Source organism: Coloeus monedula (assembly GCF_965178545.1).
Source record: "Coloeus monedula genome assembly, chromosome: 6".
NCBI lineage: Eukaryota > Metazoa > Chordata > Aves > Passeriformes > Corvidae > Coloeus > Coloeus monedula.
Window position 1 is genome coordinate 3,788,128 of NC_138786.1, and position 19,741 is coordinate 3,807,868.

General features: G+C 40.9%; 1 protein-coding gene across 3 annotated transcripts in view; it reads left to right on the forward strand.

Annotated features, from left to right (window-relative positions):
- Positions 1-19,741, forward strand: part of NAV2 (neuron navigator 2) — a gene marked incomplete at its 5' end in the record, with an annotated part of 366,989 nt that overhangs the window by 202,283 nt on the left and 144,965 nt on the right. The gene's annotated exons all lie outside the window — the stretch shown is intronic.

Genomic DNA, 19,741 nt, shown 5'->3' on the forward strand with positions numbered 1-19,741 from the left:
AGTGTTTCATAGGTTAAGATATGTCTGAAAAAGGCTGTTGCATGTAATCATACATTCCCCACACTTGTATTTAATCACACAGCTGAGGAAATGTTCTTTTGACACAGAAGAGCTGAGGAAATGTTCTTTTGACACAGAAGCCTGTGGGCAGACTGTGTTGAAAGAGCACACACATCTTTCTTCTGAGGATCAGTCAGGAGAGGACAGCACAATTGTGAGCTGCAGCATCATAAGGCTGTGCAAAAGGCAGACCTGTTCCTGGCAGCTATCAGGAAAGGTGCTTTCAGCAGAGATAAGGAGGTGTGAAAGCAGTGAAACTACCAGGAGGCAGCTGAAACCTCACCCAGAATATGAAACACAGTTGTGGTATCATTTATGAAAGATCAGTGCAAAGGAAACAAGGGCTGTTGGGCTGACCAAGAGAGAGAAAAATCTGTTTTCTTAGCACTCCTAACCAGAGAAAAAAGGACAATCTGGGCATATGAGTTTTCTGTGTAAAGACATCAAAATACAGCAGGGTGCTTCTAATCACCACAGCAGGGACTGAAACCAACTCTCTTTCGAAGAGGGAAGCCTCAACACACCTTCTAGGAGACACTTGGATCATTTATGACAGCACTTGTATCGCACAATTAAATTCCCAGATACGGGTACTGTGTGTGTGCATACGTGTGCCGGGGACAACCCACCACAGTGTGTATTTTTCTGTACAATACACAGATACTTAAATATTATAAAAATTTAAATATCTAAAATTGTATTAGTTTTAAGGAGTTGATGTCATTACAGAAATCAAAGTAAGTAGAAAACAATCGCATGAAAATTATTTAATGTGCATATTCAGATGTTTATATCTCAAGATAAATAAACACCATATTGTAACTGCTTTGTTACAAACTATACATGTCACATTTCAGTGCAGATATCACTAAAAAAAACCTTATATAAGGAGTTTCAGAAATGCAGATTTAAAAATGTATGTAGATGCTGTATGTTGCTTGGTTTAGGCTTTCTGAAGTATTCCAGATTAATCTGTTTGTCTGTCCTAATTTAGAAGTCAGGTGTAGAGGTTTGAGCCTCATTTAATTCTGTTCTGTGATTATGGCAGTAAACAGACTGGAAAGGGATTTGAGGTAGGTGATCCTTCAAAAAGCATTCCTGTTCTGGTACAGGATGCATTTTGGGATTGCAGCTTGATTTTAGTTTATTTACTTCTTTCCCGCGTAGGACACTGAGGAAAGATTAAAAATTCCATATGCTTTTCTGAAAATCTTACTATTTCTTTTACTCCCAGTTGTGTGTGGTTTTGTGCTAAGTCTTGCTCTTACTGTGGAGCACAAAGGGATAGATGCAGATGGTATTTAATAGCTTGCGAGGTAGAGGGTTTATTGTTTTAATCAATGTCAGACTTTACTGTTACAGTGTACTGATTAATGTATGAGTATAAAATCTGAAAACCACTTGGCTTTCTTTCTCTTGTTCTTGGTGGAAAGATGCCCCTGAATTCTGCTCCAGCCTCATCTGCTCTGACTCTCACAGCCTGTTCAAGTGCTTTTAGGGGGTTGTTGCCAGCATGTCTGTCTGTTGGCTGCTCTGCTCCTCCTCCCCAGTGTTCTGGGCAAAGAACGTCTTACTGTGAAGTTCAAATAAACCAAATTCTAAGAGTTTTCTTTTGCAAGACTTTCTCCAAATTTCCTGGGTCATTTTCTGTACCATTACTAGTCTGAACTCCTCCTTCTTGAACACAGGTGGCAAGAACTGTACGAGATGTTTCAGGTGAAGTCTTACCAGGTCATTGTATGTTGTACAAGGGTTTTAATATGTCTTTAATTAAATATTTTGCATGTGAGTAAGCATTAAGTCTCTCATGCAACCAGAACTTGCCTTCTTTTATTCGCAGGTAGTTCATGATTAGGGCCGTCATGGTGAGGCTGTGACTGCTTAGGTGTTTTCTGTGTTACCTTTCTGTCTGAAAAGTCTTGCTTCAAATACGCTTGTTTGTTGTCATCGTGGATCTGCTTTTTCATTTTGAAATGACAAACATAAATTCCTTATAGATTATCTGTGCAGTTACTGATTTTATTATAAACGATATATAAACGATCCTAATCTTGTTGTCTAAGAGTCATGACCCTACGTAACTTTTGTCAGGTCGAGTACTGTGAAAGTGAAGGAGAGAGAGTGATTTTGGTGTGGAATGGTTTAACGGGGGTTCTGAACTAAGCAATAGTTGTATATCTTCTTTTATCAGTGTCTTTTACAGTGAAGCACTAGAGAGCTTCTAGAGCACTCCTGAGTATTCGGTGTCAAGTGGTGGAGTGGTGTCACTGTTCTGGCATCCCACCCTTGTGCCCACACTGGAATGTGATAATGATCACCTGTGAAACAGTTGGGCATTGTAAGGCAAGCTGATTTTCTCTTCTCTGCTCTGCATTCAGAGATTTGCCATACGGGCTGTTTCTGTTTTTTTAAGAAATCTTTGGATGTCTTTCTATTATTTTTTTTTTTTTAATGACCAAAATGCAGGTAAATAACCTGGGATCAGAATTCGACACCAGTGGATTCAGTACAGGGCATGTGGAAAGACCAGCGCTTTCAAAGGCTTTCCTGACTGTGGCTTGGTTTTGGCAGAGGCTTCCAAAACCATGCAGGTGCTACTTTGTTCTCCTGTGATACTTGCCTTAGTATTCAGAAGGTAGAAATATTTGTTGTTCGATTTTGGTTTAAGACATTGCAGTGGAAAATATTCATTAGGAGAGGGTCTGCAATACAGGATACTGGAATTTATGAGGATGAGATGTCTGTGGGGAGCAATTAGTCTGTTCTGGCCTTCTATAAAAACGTTTCCATGACTAAATATGGATTTAGGAGGCAAATTTGTGCCCTTTTGAAAAACTTTATTTAAATCTTGAGTAGGTTGCCTATTTTAATTTACTGGGATCACAGCCAAGTTGTATGAGGTGCTGCTGAAACTTAAAGTGGCAGCTCCTGTCCTGGAGGTGTGTAATATAAACATGTCTAAGAATTATTACCTAAATAAGACAGGGAATGGGAGGGGTGACAGGCATAGAGAGAAGTAATGAGATTTACTCAGTGCTGAAAAAGTGCTTTCCAAGGAATGAAAGGAAATACACCTGCCACTCTGGTCACCTTAGTCTCTTGTAAATATGATTCTTTTCCTGTCATTTCAACACCCTGTGTTTAAAATATTGCAAGTATTGCCTGGTTGGCTTTTTCCTTTGCTGAGAGAGAATGGATGTATTTAATCAGGTTCCTTGCCCTCACATCCACATCCAATTCTATCTCTGTCCCCATATAACCTGTCCTTAGCTGATTAACAGCTCCAGCACAGAATGGCCCTTGCTGCCAGGGGAGAAAGCCTTCGGGTTTCTCACTTCCTTTCATGCATTTATATTGCATGGTATGTGACTTTTCCGTTCTGGAGTCGTCATTTGCTGGGCCAGTCCCATTTCTACTCCTGCCCACAGCAAGGCTGAAGAAGGTGTGTGTGCTTGGGGGAGGGCGTGTGCTGGGTGCTGATGGAACAAGCTGGAACCATTGTTTTGGGAGAAGCAAGCGTAAAGGTGCTGCTGATTGTTGGGTCATTTTGGGACCTACCTGTTCTGCTGTGCCCAGGTAATCTTCCCATGAGCTGTGGGGCCTTAGGAGACTTTGCTGCCTTGCACTGGGGATCACATCCTCCCTTGGTGTACTGGGGCGTGTGGTGGCTCCACGAAGCAGGCAAGAAATTTAATAGTCTTGAATGGGTGCTTGGGAGGCCTTCCTGAAAGATTATACACTTTGTACACAAATGAAGTACACAGAAATACACTGAGGGTCTCTTTGAGCTGAAGAGAAAATGCTTAATAATAATGCTTAATAATTTAGTTTGTACTCAGAGGTTAAACAGTACCTTTAATCCAAACTGCATGAAAGCAATAGCTTACTTTTTATGATGTAGTTAATGTTAGGCTGACTATTCATCCACAAGCAAATATTTTTGTTTCATAAAATAAAGATCCTTTGATGTCATTTTGAAGGCAGAGTGATTGTCTATGTGTGTTTAACAATAATGTGAATGAGGCCATGTGTTGGGTTCAATTTGGTGTCAGCTGTTCATTGCTGATCTTTGACTGGTTAATTTAATGTTCTCTGACATTTGCTCAACAAGCTTTTTTGTTGTTTTGGTTTTTTTCTTTTTTGCTGACAAGTGATTGCCAATGAATTGACTGATGAGAGAATAAGGGAGTCTCAAGGTGGTGTAAAGCAGCAAAGAGATACACTTGGGAGCCATGGATCATTTGCTGAATACAGGAAAGGAGAGGGAAATTTTTAACCTCGTGTAAAAGTTATGGTTTATTACTTTGTTAGACATCTGCTTTCCTGATGCTAATTGTGTTTAATCCTTCTTGGGGGTGGAGTCCGGTCTCAGGGCTACTCAGTACTTTTATGAGGCCTGCCAATCTTAGCTGCCCTCTTGGAAATACCAGGCTGCTAATCTGATCTTTGGGTTATTTGCTTTTTGAGACAAGCATCTGCAGAGAGATGGGAGAACAAAATGTTGTTGGTGCAGAGCAGGTGTCCATGAAGAATGTGCAAAGCCCTCCCTTACCCAAGCACTGTCACATCCTGGTTTATATAAAGAGTAAACATAAAGAGTCACACTAAATAGACACAAGTGTTTAAAACACTACAAAAACGCATTTAGACCATCAGAATACTTTAGTGTGCTATTTACTACTAGTTATACCAAAAAAAAGGAAAAATGGATGGTGTAGGAATACAGGAACAGATGTGCTAAATGCAGCCGTATTGTCTGTAAATGCTCAGTTCAGAACTTATTGCTGAGAGCTTGTTTTCTGCATTATTGATTTGCAAAACACTGGACAAATGTCAGCATACAAAACTGCACAGACTTTGTCCCTTAGTCGGTGGTCAGGTCTGATGCAGGATACAAACATCAGCAGTATTCCATGCTATGTTTTATACCACACAGACTCTTGGGGTTTTTTGCTTGTTTGTTTTTGTGCAATCTCAATATCTCAGTATCTTAAGATTGCGCATTTTTCAAGTAATCCTGATTTTTACCGGTAGCTTAAGCTGGTTCATGCTCAATAATTATTTCTTTGGCCAACTGTGTTGTAGTTGTAGTAGTAGTAGTAGTAAATTTTTCCCTTATGCACTAATAAAATGAGGTTTGAGGACCTCAAGCCAAAACATCCATCCTTCAAATCCTCTAGGAGCTTCTGAATCATAGGAGAGAGATCTGTATCTTTTGAAGGCATTACTGTTCCAACTTACTAGTATTCTTTACAGTGTGTGCTGGGAAATGTTGGTTCCTGGTGTTTTTATGCTGTCTTCAGAAATACCTCTGCATGTCATTCTGTATGAACCTGTGGACTTCTCATGTTTTAACAGCTAAATTGCACTCTGATTTGCTTGGTTTCTTCTTTGGGATCTCTTAGATAGCGTTGCGGCCAGAGTGGATGAGCTGGCAGTAATTTCCGTAAGGATTCATTTTTCCCAACGCCAGTTTGCCCTGTGGAGCAGAGCAGCTGCTGCCTTTGCCAGCTCCAATATAGTTCAGTAAGATGTTTTCTCTTTATTGGCCTTTGTGTCAGAGTCACTCTGATGGGGACAAGCCTGCACGCCTTTGATTCATGCCTGGAGGTGTCACCTCCTTAACATGATGTCCATGTTTGAGAGCGATGGAACAGGCCCAGAGCCACTCACTAATTGTCAGCTGCCTGGATCTGTCCTGATGTTCACAGGGCGTGACCGGCCTTTATTCCTTGGAAGGATTTGTCATTTTGCCGAGGCTGCTGTGCGTGTTCTAGTGCCAGATGCAGCCACAGGTGAAAGGCTAATGCCAAGCAGTCTTGCTCTTCAAGAATGCAGCAGTGATGGCTCAGGAGAAAACCTGCAGGACGTATCTGGGAAGGTTATTTGTAGAGATAAAAACGAGTAATTCGTAACCTCCAATCATTGTGGGATTGCATAAACAAAATTTTCAATGAAAGTGTTGCCAAAGGTATAAAACAAACACTGCAAAAATTACAGTAGTAGGAAATTCAGCAGTAGAATTGCCACTGTTCAAAAAGCAACAAAACCAAACAAGAAAACACCCACAGAACCAGAAAAACCACAATCAACCAACCCCAAATCCAAGTGGTGAGCTGTTTTCCTTCACTTTGTTCTAATGGTAGTTTTAGTTTTAATGCACAACTCAACCATCTGCTCACAGCCTAATTAATTTGTTACAATTTCAACTTTTAGATGATTCTCTTAACCTGCCTTTTGCAAAAAATGGCCTGTAACTTAAAATCTTAATGTAGTGCTACATCAGCTGTTGCAATTTTCTTGTTTTCCTTTTTTTTTTTGCCTATTTCTAAAGCTTCAGGATTGTACAGGTTGAACTGTTGTTAACAGAGAACTGGGCAAGGAATGCCGTAAATATCAGTTGTTTGACCAGGAAAATAGGCAGCCAGTCCTGATAGCTCTTTTTTCTTTTTTTCCTCTCCTAATATCGGTGGTTAATTTCTGAATCAAAATTTTATATGGATGCATAAGTCACTTTTTTTCCCCTCCTTCTTAAACTGGCAACATGCTCTTTGTTCTGCATTCCTCCAACCCTTGCTCCAGGCAGAAAAGAATAACTGATGTTGCTGATGTCCCACTGATGTTTCTGTGCCGGTAGGCTCTGTCCTCCGAATGATTACCAGTAAATTGCTCTGATTTTATCTGCAGCTAAGCCACTACTCTTATCTGATGTTACTTTAAACCATGCTTAGTTTCATACATAGATGGGCTTTCATCTGCATCCTGTGGGAACATTTGAGCACATCTAATAACATGGATCAAAGTGAATGTTCTCATCTGAAGGAAAAATAAGCATTTACCAAGTTAAAAAAAAAAAAAAAAAGTTTGATGTCAAATGTTTGATTTCTCTGGATCCCAGTAAAATGACCACAAGGATTAGTTGCAGGAGTTTACTACCTGTAAATTCCATATAGTTTTTCTTCTCACTAAACCTTTTACTCAGCTAATTTTAGCAACATAAGTTTGCTGGAGTAACACTTTCCTAGGTGTAGGTATTGAGGCAAAAGCAGGACTAAATGGAAAACGAAATGCAGGATGTGAAACAGAGAAAGGGATTGTGTAGGTGTGTGTAAAATTACATTGGAATTTGAGTGATGGAAGCCCCAGTGAGGATAGGCTGCTGTCATTGCCTTGTGCTTTTGGAATTTTCCAGAGCTTGCAGGTCTTTTGATCAACCTCCTTCCTGACATGTAATTGTTGAAGGACTATTAATAATAATAGAAGTATTTCAACCATCTGCATTTTAAAAAGGGATGTATGAAGAAAAATCATAAGGAACTGATAATAGTCTTAGCCTGGTGTAGGTCATGCTGTTCAAGACTTGGAAATTCCCATTAAATATCTTTATGTTAAAACTCTTACTGCAGGAAATAGATGAAACCTACAGTTGATCTGCCTCGTGGCAGTTCTGTTAAAGGACTGTGCTATATATATATTTCTCAAGAAAGCTCCAGGAGCAGTGCAGAAGTTGTTCCTTTTGCTTGAATGATTTTTTTCAGGAAGGTACAGGAGGCCTTTAAGTGGCTGATGGCTGCGTGAGGAGACTCCCAGACAGAGATGCCCAAACCTCCTGTACTTGTGGGAATTGTGCATGTACTGTCATTTCTTGATCAACCATAAAATATACTTTTAAATTATTAATTCTAGTCTGCTGTAAGTTTTACTTTACTGGATTTTTTTTTTTTTAAATGTAGAAGGAGGTGTTAAAAGTTCAGTTGCAGAATTTTTAGCAAAACCCCACAGCACTGATTTTAATTACCAGATCCATGCAAGTACAGGCTGGTGTCACTTTAGTGAACCTCTCTAATTAGGAGCATAGGATTTGCCATCAGAGATCAGGCCAGTGGTTTACCGAGTCTGTGAGCATCCTGCCTGCAGCAGTGCCCACACCAGCTGGCTCTGATAGAAGTAGCATCCCCCCTCCCTCCTTCCCCAACAAGGCATAAGGTCAGTGGGAAGTGAAGAAGCAGAATTTTCCTCTTGTATCATGCCGGGAATCATTCTTCATGCCAAAGACAGTGAATTGGTAACTGGGGTCTTGGCCAGCCTGTCTGTACGTGGCCTTTAGGGATAAAATTACTAATTTTTTAATGTAGTGCTAAGCTAAACTTAGGTACAGAAGTTTGCTCCTTCCCATTAGGAGGGGTATTTCTTAATTATTTATAAATATACAAGTACATTTCACTGAAAAGGTCTTTGTGACACAGACTGTAGTGGAGAAGGGGGAACTAAAATTTTTTCTATAACATCTGCGCTCTAGAGCTTTTTTCCTATATTCCCTTAGTCTGCGTCATAGCTGGGGACACTGCCCTTCTCTGCCCCTTTAAATCTGATCTAATGCCAAATGTGTAGCTTTAACTATTGCCAATTTTCTTCTATCTAATTGGCATATAGATCATGATGCAGAAAGCACTCCCAGCCTTTTAAATGGAAGCAGGAGGAACTAAACTGGAAGCAGGGTCAGCATTGACAAGTTAATCTAATTTAGAAAGTTACCAGTCAGTAGAAGATTCAGTTAGATTTGTATCTGTGAAACAGATGGCCGACTGCAAGACCATTAGATTAGGTTTGTTATGTTTGTGGAAATTAATTCAGCACTTTATTTTTTTGTTTGGGGAAGGAAAAAAAGAAACAACTTGTGTTGTAAATGCTTAGCAGGAACAATTTATAAAGATGACCTTATTGCCTGTAAAATATGGCAAACCCCTCGTGGTCCCAGCTATGCAGAAAGCTTTTTGCTGTAGCCTGATTTCTGGGCTGTGTGGCAGTATAATGAATGACATAACAAACCCAAAAATGCTTCCACCTATGCATAAATGGTTGTTGGTATATTCAAATGCAAGAATTTTACTTCCAAGATCTCATTAACAAAACATTTAGGGCCAGACACCTGTGCGGGCTGCATCCCCCCATCTTTATGTTGATGCAAATATATATACGAATATTTCATTTTTCCCTACTGAAAAGTGAGGACCAGATTTTAAAAATGCTGGAGAGATGGCAGTCGTTTAGGTTTTTAAAAAGTATCTGAAATTTTCTGAAGGATTGTTTATTTTGGTGGCTAGGAGGAAGATGAGCTCTTGGGATAATGTGGCTCTAATGGGAGATGCTGTATCCTTCTGAGATTCTTAGTCTTTTTGTACATCTTTGGGATGGAGTCTTTGCCACACAAATTAATGCTCAGCTGTCACAAAATATTTTTCACTATCTTAAAATGCAGCTTAAAATAAAAATAGGCCTTCCAAAAGTAGGTCACACCTAAGATTTGTCTAGCCAACTGTCCCATTTCTGACAGTGCCCAAGAGCAGGAGGAGCATTAGAAATAGAAATATGGGTAGAATATACAAAAAGTCTTTGGAAAGGGAATTGGCTCCTTCTCATTCTTACTCTTACCATCAATAAGCTTTAGAAATAATGGAATTAATATGTAATTCTTTAACTACCAACTTCGTCATTCCTGTTCAGAAGAGTTAAATGTGAGCTCAGCAACTGAGACTTCAGTACGTGCTTGAAAAAATCATATGGTCAAGTCCTTGCTCAAGTTTGGGTCTTGTTTCCTCCTTTCTTCATTCCTCCCATCTCCAGATTCTGCACTGATCTTGCTTGGCAGATGAATAGGTTGTTGGCCTTCCTAACTCAGTTGCAGTGATTTCTCATCCATGTGTTGGTTGCCTGTTGCTTTATGTCGTTCCAAGTGTCGGAGAGCGCTGCCTCTCGCCAGCTTCTGGCAGCTTCAGAGGCATTGCCTCTTGTGAAAAGCCTTGGACACTGAACTGGATTACATTTTACAGAGTGAGGAGGGTAGTGCAGATGACTTAATCTTTTTTCAGTGGCATTAGACACTCTGTTTGTGGGAGAGGAGGATGTTTGGCTGGTGACTTCAGTGTTGATATGGGCTGAGCCTACCCAGTCCCTGGATTTGAAGTCTCACTTTTGTCCATCAAGCACTGAGCAGACCCAAAAGGGAATGTTGGCTGGTCCTTCTTGGCTAAAAGAGGGCTAGGGTTTGGTGTGAGACCAAGGCCAATTTCTGTAATTCCCTAATCCCCACAGCAAACTGATTTTGTTAAAAATTAAGAAAAGTTTTTGCAATGTTTCCTGGCCTCGCTGTTTGGATCAGATAACTTTCATCTCCATTCACTGCTAGCATTTGAAAGGGTTTAGTATCATGTGCCTTAGAAACCAATTTTACTTTTACTTGGAGTTGCTTCACAGCTGTGAATGTTGTTTTGATGAATTAATCCTCTAAGCAATCAAGAGAAAATGGAATAGAGGAGTGAGTTTGTGCTTAAAATGCTACATGGCAAATCAAGTTCCATTTCCAGCCTTCTTCAGATTATTATCTTTTGGAATCTTTTTCTTGCCCTTTGTTTCTCAGAGTCCAATCCAGCAGTGATAGTTCATCAGTTTTGATCCCTCCTGCGGCCATGGCTTTCTGCCCAGAGGAGATGATACTGCAAACACACAGATTTGTGACCCCAGGTGAAAAATACCAATGAAATTACAGCAGCTGTTTGGAACAGTCTCTCATACCTTTTCCAAAGAGAGAAAATGAGTCTGTCTTTATTAGAGAAGTTTAGAAGACTTGCTTACTGTCACAAGCCAAGTGTGCCAAGGCTACATGGTGGTTTGGGAACTGATCCCATTGAGTGTTGGGTGCTTATAGCAGAAGCTCTAAGGCTGTTGTAGCAGCCTGAAGTTAGATCCTTCTCCCGTCTTCAGTGGTCAGGAAACTTCAGTGGTGGGGGAAACACGTGCAAACTTCCCCACTTCTCACACTCAGCCTAGTGCAGTAGCAGAGCTCCCAGCACAGTCCTGAGCACATCAGAGCCTCGGTCCTCTGAGCTGTTTGGGTAAAGCAGCTACTTCGTGTCACAGTGCATCGTGTTCTCCTCAAACTCCATCAAAGCCCCACTCGTCCTCCCCCTCCCCAAAACAAACACCCACCTCTGCCAGGGTGAGGGGGCTTTGCTGGAGGGAGAGCTGATGTGGAGACGCTGTGGCTCCCAGGCTGTTTGCTTTTCATGGAGCAGTTGAAAGAGCCGCACGGATTTGACTCTGGCAGGAGTGTGCCTTTTGAAAAATCAACAGTGAAAATGTCAGGCATCTATCCTTCAGCTTGGCAACAGGGGAGGTGAAGCAGCCTTTGCTTCTCACCTTGGCAACATCGGCTGTGTTATTTCTTTTTAATATAAAGAATTCCAGCCAAGCATCTTACAAGTGCCAATTCTCTGTATTTTTAAGGAATGCTAGCAACAGTGGTCAGACCATGGAATTAGGGCTGACTTGCATATGGTGGGGTCTTGCCAGAGGGCAGGCAGCCCTTGCTGCACCAGGCTATGTGTGTCCATTCCAGGTCTCATTCAGCCTGATGCTTTTTAGCTTACGTTTGTGAGACAAAACGTTCAAATACTGTGAATGCTCCAAAGTTATAAAAAGGGTGTACCTGGAGTTTTTTGTCGTGCAAAGTCTTGGGTTTCCTTTCAGAGCATAAATTTCCATAGATGTTAGGAGCATTTACATGAAGAGAGTTGTCTCTATAATAGGTGGAAAGTCTCCTGATTGTGTAAAAAGCCCCAAACAACCCAAAACAACAACAAAACAAAATAGACAAAACCCCAACAATTTCTTTAATCATTCTTTTAATGCCTACGGTGTCCAACACAAAAGACCTGCTGAACTTTATTCTTGCTGTAAATAGCTTTGATAAAATAAAATATACTTATCCTGTTTGAAATTGATGCCAAACATTGGAACTCTGTTAGAGACAGTAGTAAGAGAAGGGAGCAGTGGGGGTGTAAGGGAAGAGCTGCAGGAGGAGTGGGAGTTGTGAAGTGTGACTGTGTCAGAAATCTGAGCACTGTGCATGCGTGTCTTCAGCTAAAATTAACCACCCAAGCTTCACATGCCAGCATATATATAATCATTTAACTGTGGACCCCTTGAGAAGGAAGAGCAAGCTGGACTCAAGCAGAATATATTCACATTAAATATGCCAATAAGTAGTATGACCTTCCAGGTCCCTGTTCGTGGGAGAAGTAAATTTTCCTGTGACCATTATAAAACAGTAAGCAGCTCTTGGCTCCTCGATCATGGCACTGGTGCTGTTGAACAGTAACTAACTTCAGCCTTAGAAGTGTTGGGTTTGTTTTGGTTTTTTTTCCCTTTCTTCTGCAGCTTCTTAGGATTTTCTGTGGTTTCTCTTCGGAGTAGATATGTATCACCTTTCCAGATAAGCCCTTTTCTGTCACTATTTGTGCGTGGTAGTAGATGTAAATGGGTTTGTTTTGTGTATGAGAACTGTGATATTTGAAAATAACTTGCTGTGCACTTCAGGTGACTTTTTAGAAAACACTGGAAAAAAATAGTGCATTTGTTGCTTTTGTTCTCTGAGGTAGATTATAATTTGTTGGTGTGAGATCAATTCAGTTGTTTCACTGTGGCCAAATGTGACTTGGAATGGGTTTTACTGATCAGCTCAGCAAACTAAACTATTTCACTTTGGGATATGTGAAGGAATCGGTGCAGGTGTGAATGCAATCTCATTTTATTCAGGACTTCATGGGGTTTTTTTTGCAAGGGGGAACAAGAGAGCAGCCACCTGCTTGGCGTGGTGTGTGGCTCCAGCTTGACAGGGGTTTGTATATGGCCAGCGTGGATAATGGGAGCATTGAGAGAGCAGTGTGCCGGATGCCAGCACAATCACTGTCCTTGCTTCACCTTCGAGGCTGGTGCAGAGCAAAATGCTGCTCTGGTGAGGAATATTGAGCCCTCTGTGTAGGCAGCACCTGTCAGTAACACGGTTTAGAAACTTTACAACGGGGCGCGGGGCGGGGGGAAAAAAGGAATTCTCTCTCTTCTCCTCTTTTATATTAAATGTAGTAAAATATTCAGTAGGGTAAGAGTAGGAAAGGTGCCAGCTGGGTAATTGAAAGCATGATGACTGTTTAGTATCCATCAAAGATTTGCTCTAAACAAACTCAGTGCCTGCTCTGAAGTGTGGACAGTCCAAGGCTCTATTCCTGGAAAGGTTGCAAGCCTCCTAAAATTGACACATATGCTTGGCTCTGTGTGCTGTGAGCCAGCCCATTGCTTTTGAATAGTAGTCATATGCATGAGAAAAGCCCTCCTCAGTTGGGAATAAGGCTTTAAAGAGAGAGAAAGAAATAGTCCCAGTGGTGTTTAAATTACCCATTTCTCTATTTAACTTTCAAAGGCTAATTAATGTACACAAGTGTCCAGTAAAATGTAATATTCAGAAGAATATCCCCCGCCAACTGGGTAATAATTCAAAGCAGTTGCAACAAACACTTGCACATCTGAGTAGAATAAATAATTTAGTTGAGTTGCCTTAAGAAATGAAAAAAAGAACCAGAGTTACCTCTGTTTCCCCAGAAATGTGGGAACCAAATGGGAATTACAGATGGTTATAGCTCCGTTCTCAGTAGTTGATGATAATTCAGAAGTTCCAGCCCTTTAGGTAATTGAGAGTACTGGCATCACATTAGACGTTAATTAGTAGGTATATGTGCATATGTGTGTGACAGCTGTTTTTAGGGGATTGCAAATCATAGAACCAGAGCGTGGTTTGGGTTGGAAGGGACCTTAAAGATTATCTCATTCCAACCCCCTGCCATGGGCAGGGGCACCCACCTTCCTCTAGACCAGGTTGCTCAAAGCCCCATCCAACCTGGCCTGTTCTCTGTACAGTGACATTCCAGGAAGGTAGTTTTGCTGTCTCACCTGCCCGCTGGAAGGAATCCACCTGCAATTCAGCCCATCACTGCCTCAGTCTTGGAGTTTCTGGTGGTTTCCTCCCTTTATTTGCTGGCTTTGGTGCCAAGGTGCTTGGTAGGATTGAGTAGACAAAGCTCCAGGCTCCCATCCTGGCTGTCAGGATGTTTCCAGTGTCTTGGAGTAGAGAGAAGTGATTCACTGCTTGCCTCCTTTCCTTCTGAGCTGGGATCACTGGGGGCTCAAGGGCACCCCTAAGGACCATGTATATTTGCTTTGGCTTCTACTGTCCACATACCCTCAGCTGTATCCTTAAAGACAAGGAACAGACAGAACTCTTTGCTCAAAGCCCACTAATACCTTTAAATTATCACAGAGACGTGTGGGCACACGTTATCTGTCCTCTGGCCTGCTTTTTAAGCCTTTGTTTTGTTTTGTTTTGCAAGAACTTGTATTGGGGGAAAAAACCGTGAAGCAGTCTTTTTGGATAGCAGTGCAAAGCTTCATTCATTCTGGAAGAGTCAGCACTGTCCTTGTAGTGGGATTTGTGTTATGGTACAGATGTACGATAGAGACTTCTGTAGGATTCAAGAACCATGTAGGGGCAACTAAGGCCACAAATTATAAGAAATCTTTGAAAAAAGGTCTGTGACAAATGCTGTTAAACTTGATTTTTAATTTTTTTCACCATGTGCTTCCTTGTTGTCCTTTTGGCAGTAACTCAGTGAAATATTGTCAGGGCTATAATCTCTGTGCACTTTCAAAATAGCCATTATCCTTCCTGTGCTCCCTTGGAGACAGAGATGCTTCAGAGGGATGCGTTCTTCAGCTAAACCTTTGGCTTTAGCTATTTAGCTCTGGGCTTTGCAGTGTGGTATCTGTTAATGAGATCACTGTGTTGGACTGTGGCATGGATCAGCATGAGACTGCAATTAGTGTTACCGGTCAAAAATTGGGATTTCGTGACTCCACATGTGCAAGCCCCATGACATTGGGCAGCAGTGAGTATCTCGTGGGCTTTTCCAAAACCCCGTAGCGTTGTAAGGGCTGCAGGCATTCCCCTTTGGATCATCTCAGTATGGGATGGCTATTTTTAGGTTTTGGAGTGTTTTTTGTTTTCCCTGTGAACTTCAGCAGGCAGTGTGGTGTGGTTAGCAGCAGCACAGGCACTGCATTGTAGTGGCTGTTCTGGAATGGGAGTTCATCGATGTGACTAACCCTGCTATTCAGTCATGAAGAAAGCCTTGCTCTGCTCTAATTATGCTCCATGATGTCAAAAAGATGTTCTTCAGCTGTTACCAAATTCATGAGAGCCTGATTCATGGTAATTATTCGGAGAAAACAATCAGAGTCTGATTAGTTCAGAACTGACATGGTAAGGGAAAAGGAAAGAAAGATTTGAAAATTTACTTGGGCATTGATTATAATTAGATTTTTGTGTGTGTGTGTGGAAATGAGTAAAAGGAAGAGATTCAGGCATTTTTTCTACTTTAGTAGAAGAGAGACACTCTTTTCAAGTAGTTTCATGTGAAACCTTTCCTTTTCATGAGTGTATTTCAGAATGCTGACTCAGAGGCAAAACCATCAGGTAGTTTCCATTTAAAGGAGACCCTGGAGTGCATGATAATACCTGACACCTTAACCTAATTGCAGCCCCACAGATACACTGGGTCTCTAAAGGATCTTCCTGGATTCACTGCTTCCATGACTTTATTCATGGTCTGTATCCTGGTTTTGCTGGTCACTTCTGCTCCCCAGCCTTCTTCAAGTGCTTGGGGGTGACTGTGTGGGCTTGAACAAACAACCAATTCTGCAAAAGGCACCTTTTGTACTGATGCAGTGTTCAGATACAGGGCAGGTGGGCTGAGGTGTGCTGGGCTGTGGTGGATGTGTTCTCTCAGTACAGCCAGAAATGTTACAAGAGGCTTCGAGTGCCAGGAAATTTCAGGGGTCTCCTAGCTGGAAAGCAAGATTCCTCTCTCATCTGAAATGTGCTTTAAAGAAGTAGGTGTGAGGCTAAGAAAAGGGGAGTGGGGAGAAACCCCAATGAATTTCAAAATTCTTCAATCTTATTGATGGAAGACAGTGTTCAGGCCTTTTTCTTTACAGACAGCTTTCAAAATCTTTCGAATTTGGATTCTTTTTTTCTCCAGACCTCACTGTTTTTTGCACTACTTTTTAGTGTTTCAGCTGTGACTCATAATGTACTGAATATTTCCAAAATTGATACTTAACTGTAACACTCTTAATTCAAATCTGGTGGATCAAAGGGGGAGAGAAAAAGAGAGAAGAAAAAAGTCTTTCACATATGTTTTTAATTTGTTCCCAGATGATTGGATTCCTAAGATCATACACTACAGAGAAAAAAAAGCTACCAAACAGCTGAGTCCACCTTTAACAAAAGCTGGGACTTAGACCCGAGTTAAACATTAGCCTGACTTGGACACAAAGACCTGCTTTTGGTGATAATGCCCAAGTCACCATGTTCACTGGATTTTTGTAGCTAGAGTAATGAAGTTGCCTCCAGTGATTTTCATACTGTGTGGAATCACTGAAAAGTTTTAAAAGCCTGTGCTGGTGTGTAGAATAAGGCAATATCTCTTGGGTTGTAGTGGGTTGAATATTTCTTATCACAAGATTTTTATATTTTAATTAGACTGGTAATTTTTACATGAATATTCAAATGTGACTTTGTACCCATTTGCTGAAAATACCTGAGGAGCACTCATAATGGATGTGCAGAGATAGGAAAATGGAAAGTTTCTCAGCAGTGTTTTCTTTTATTATTGTTTTTCCAATTATTTGCCTGGGTTTGAACATTTGAAAACACTGTGTGCTTTGAAACTATTTTATGTGTCTAGAAATAGCAGCCATTGTGCAATTACATTTTTTTTCACTTGTTTGTATGGAAAAGGAAAAGAAACATTAGAAATCTATTTGTATAGTACATTACAAAGACTTGCAACAAACAGGTTTCGAAAACATCCTGGAAAGTTTCAGTGATTTGCTTAATACATGCCATAAAAATCAGTGGTGACCGTGAGGAGCTACGACAATAAGCCTGGGTAATACTGCATCCCTAAGAATGCTTCAGAGCTTGTAAATATACAGCCCAGTCAGTTAAAAAATAATAATTTGCATGTTATGCATTTTGCAAGATATTGTTGTACAGTAACATTTTTAAGAGAAGCACAGGTTTATTATATCTGTGTTTTCCTGTGAAATGCTTTCCTCATCAACTAGTGGAATGAAATAATATTCCATACCCTTAAATACCCCAGAAACAAATATTTCCTCCATACTGGTATGCATTTAATAATAAGCATAAAAGCTTTGCTTGTAGTTCTGATACCAAGCACAGGCTGACTTCAGCACCCAAAGTGGGGTTTACAAGAATAATTTGCTGTCAGAGGGAGTTTCTTTATGTGTTATCATAGGGAGTGAATCAGACAGCAGGTATTTGGGGTTTTTCAAGCTGTCTCCTTTACCAGGAGGATTTAAGGGAGTCGAGGGATTTCTTTGATGCAGTTCTGTTTATTTCCAGGGTATGAATGTAAGATCTGGTGTTCCTGGGTGCAACAGGAATTAGGGCAGTAGGAAGCAGGTACAGGATAGCAGTTTTGCAATGCCAGCCATGCATTCTCATGCTGTTATTTGACTTAAAAATCAATCCTAACTAGCTCTCAAGGTCTTGCTGTTGCTGTGATTTCAGGCTCTGCCAGGAGAGGTCTGCTCCTGTTTTTACTCTAGGGCTGATCCAAGGATTTGTCTGACTGCATGATCATCTGCATCATGGAAATGATCCAGGATGGAACTGATGCATCAAAGTATAACTTTAAATTTTCTGAAAGTCCTTCAGTGATAAATTAGGACATTCATCACAGCCCTCCCATTAAAGGAAATGTGGTTATTGTGTTTGATAAGTTCCTTGTCAGCTGAATTGCAGGGATGGCGTGGGGGGGGTGGACCCTTGCACTTGCAAAGTAAATAGTTTGCAACCTGTTTCCTCATATGTCTTCACTCCTAGATAAGAAAGCTAAAACCATGTGGCAGAAAAGTAGGTTAAGTCAATCCTAGTTCCTTGAAGTCGTTGAATCTTTTAAAGTGTTTTCCTGTTATGGAAAACATTTTCTTGTAAAAGGAGCTAAGGAACACAATGTCTGGTTTGTGCAGCGTGGGTTTTTTGCCACTTTTATTGGTCAGCTGGGGAAATCACTCATGTACTCAGCCTTTATTTCATTGAGATGTTTTTCAGCTCTGTGGGACTTTTTTGTCACGGAGGTGTTCCAGTGTGTTTTTCTGTTCAAGTCCATGACTCTGTTGGCACAGAAGTGCACATCCTGCTTCTGTGAAGGGGAAAGTAAAGGATAAATGGTGGAAAAGAGGGGCATATCTGTCCGATATTAAGTGATTTGTTCATGGCTGTTACCAGTTGTGTTTTACAGGTTTTAAAAAAAATACAAATGAAGACTTTGTAACAAAAGTTGCTCTAGTCAAAACCTCTGTTCTTCTTTTTATCACATTAACATTGAAGCAGCAAGTGCAAGAGGAGTGTGAAATTACAATCCGTGTATTATATCCAGGTTCCTCTGTCTTGTGGCAAATACTTGCCCCCTAGACTTGGCAGTTGGCTTTTGATTGCCATGAAAGGAGGACATCCTCACCACATTGGAAATGCAAGGCTTGAGATGCTTCTGAAATGAGTAGCTGTGGGTCAGTAATTTAGAGGATCTGCGCTGACCAGCCCTGGGGCCCCCAGGGTAAGAAGGATGTGGATCTACTGGAGCAAGTGCAGAGGAGGTCCATGAAGATGATCAGAGAGCTGCAGCACCTCTCCTAAAGCTGGAGTTGTTCAACCTGGAGAGCCATGCCTCTCCTTGGGCTCTTGTCTTTCCATCTATCAGTAGCTGTGAAGGAAAGCAGTATTTCCTGGGCAGTGCACAGGGAGGGCTTTCCCTGGGCTGCTGGGCACTGGATGCTCTTGTTCCCTCTGGGACAGTGACTCACACACTGGTGTTGAGGCATTTGTCATCTGCTTGTAGAGTCTATGGAGGGTTGGGATGGCTCATGCTCTAGGAAGCACTTTGAATCTACACCTGCTTACTGATAGACTGGACTGGGGTGAATGTGTTTCCAATATTCTAGACACTCTTGAGGGTAGGGATGAACATTAATATTTAGGTATTTTAAAGGTAAAATCCTGATATTTATTGTTTTTACCCTATTTCTTTGGAACATAATAGATAATTTTAAAGAAATCTTAATTTTGAATATTGTCCTATGTAAAGAATACTGTTATTTAAATCATAAGCAGAAATTTCCAATGAAGCAATTTAGCTTCTTTTTGATAACCTAGCATGAAAAATTTTTGTAAGTTTTCTGGCGAACTTGAATAAGTCATGCCGGCATATGATGAGCAGTACTTAGTGCAAATTAAAGAGAGATTTTTGGCTGCTTGTTGTGCTTAGTTTTCAGGTAATACATTGTGAAATAAATCCCTACAGCTGGAAGTTTTCATAACGGGTTAAAAGCAATTTAATAGGCCTGTTTAACCTGTGAGATGGAATTTGTTAGAATTGTTGGATATTTAGGACCTTTAAAGGTTTCTTTGGTAATACAATAAAGGAGTTTCCTGATGATGAAGTTGCTGTATGGCTAATACCTACTGGAAGTGTTTTTGGGAGAAGAGCCTTTAAAACTTTCTCAGTAACAGCCATGAAGAAAAAATGTCAAAGGGAAAATGCAAAAAAAAGTGCTTGGGTGGAAATTGAAATCCCTTGTACACACTGCTGCTGTGGAATATTCCGTGGACCTCCTGATGGTCCATTCAAGCTGTAACATGTTCAGGAGTTTGCTATCAACTGCCATGAGCTTTTATGTCAGGTTGCTGAATAGAAAAATCCATACT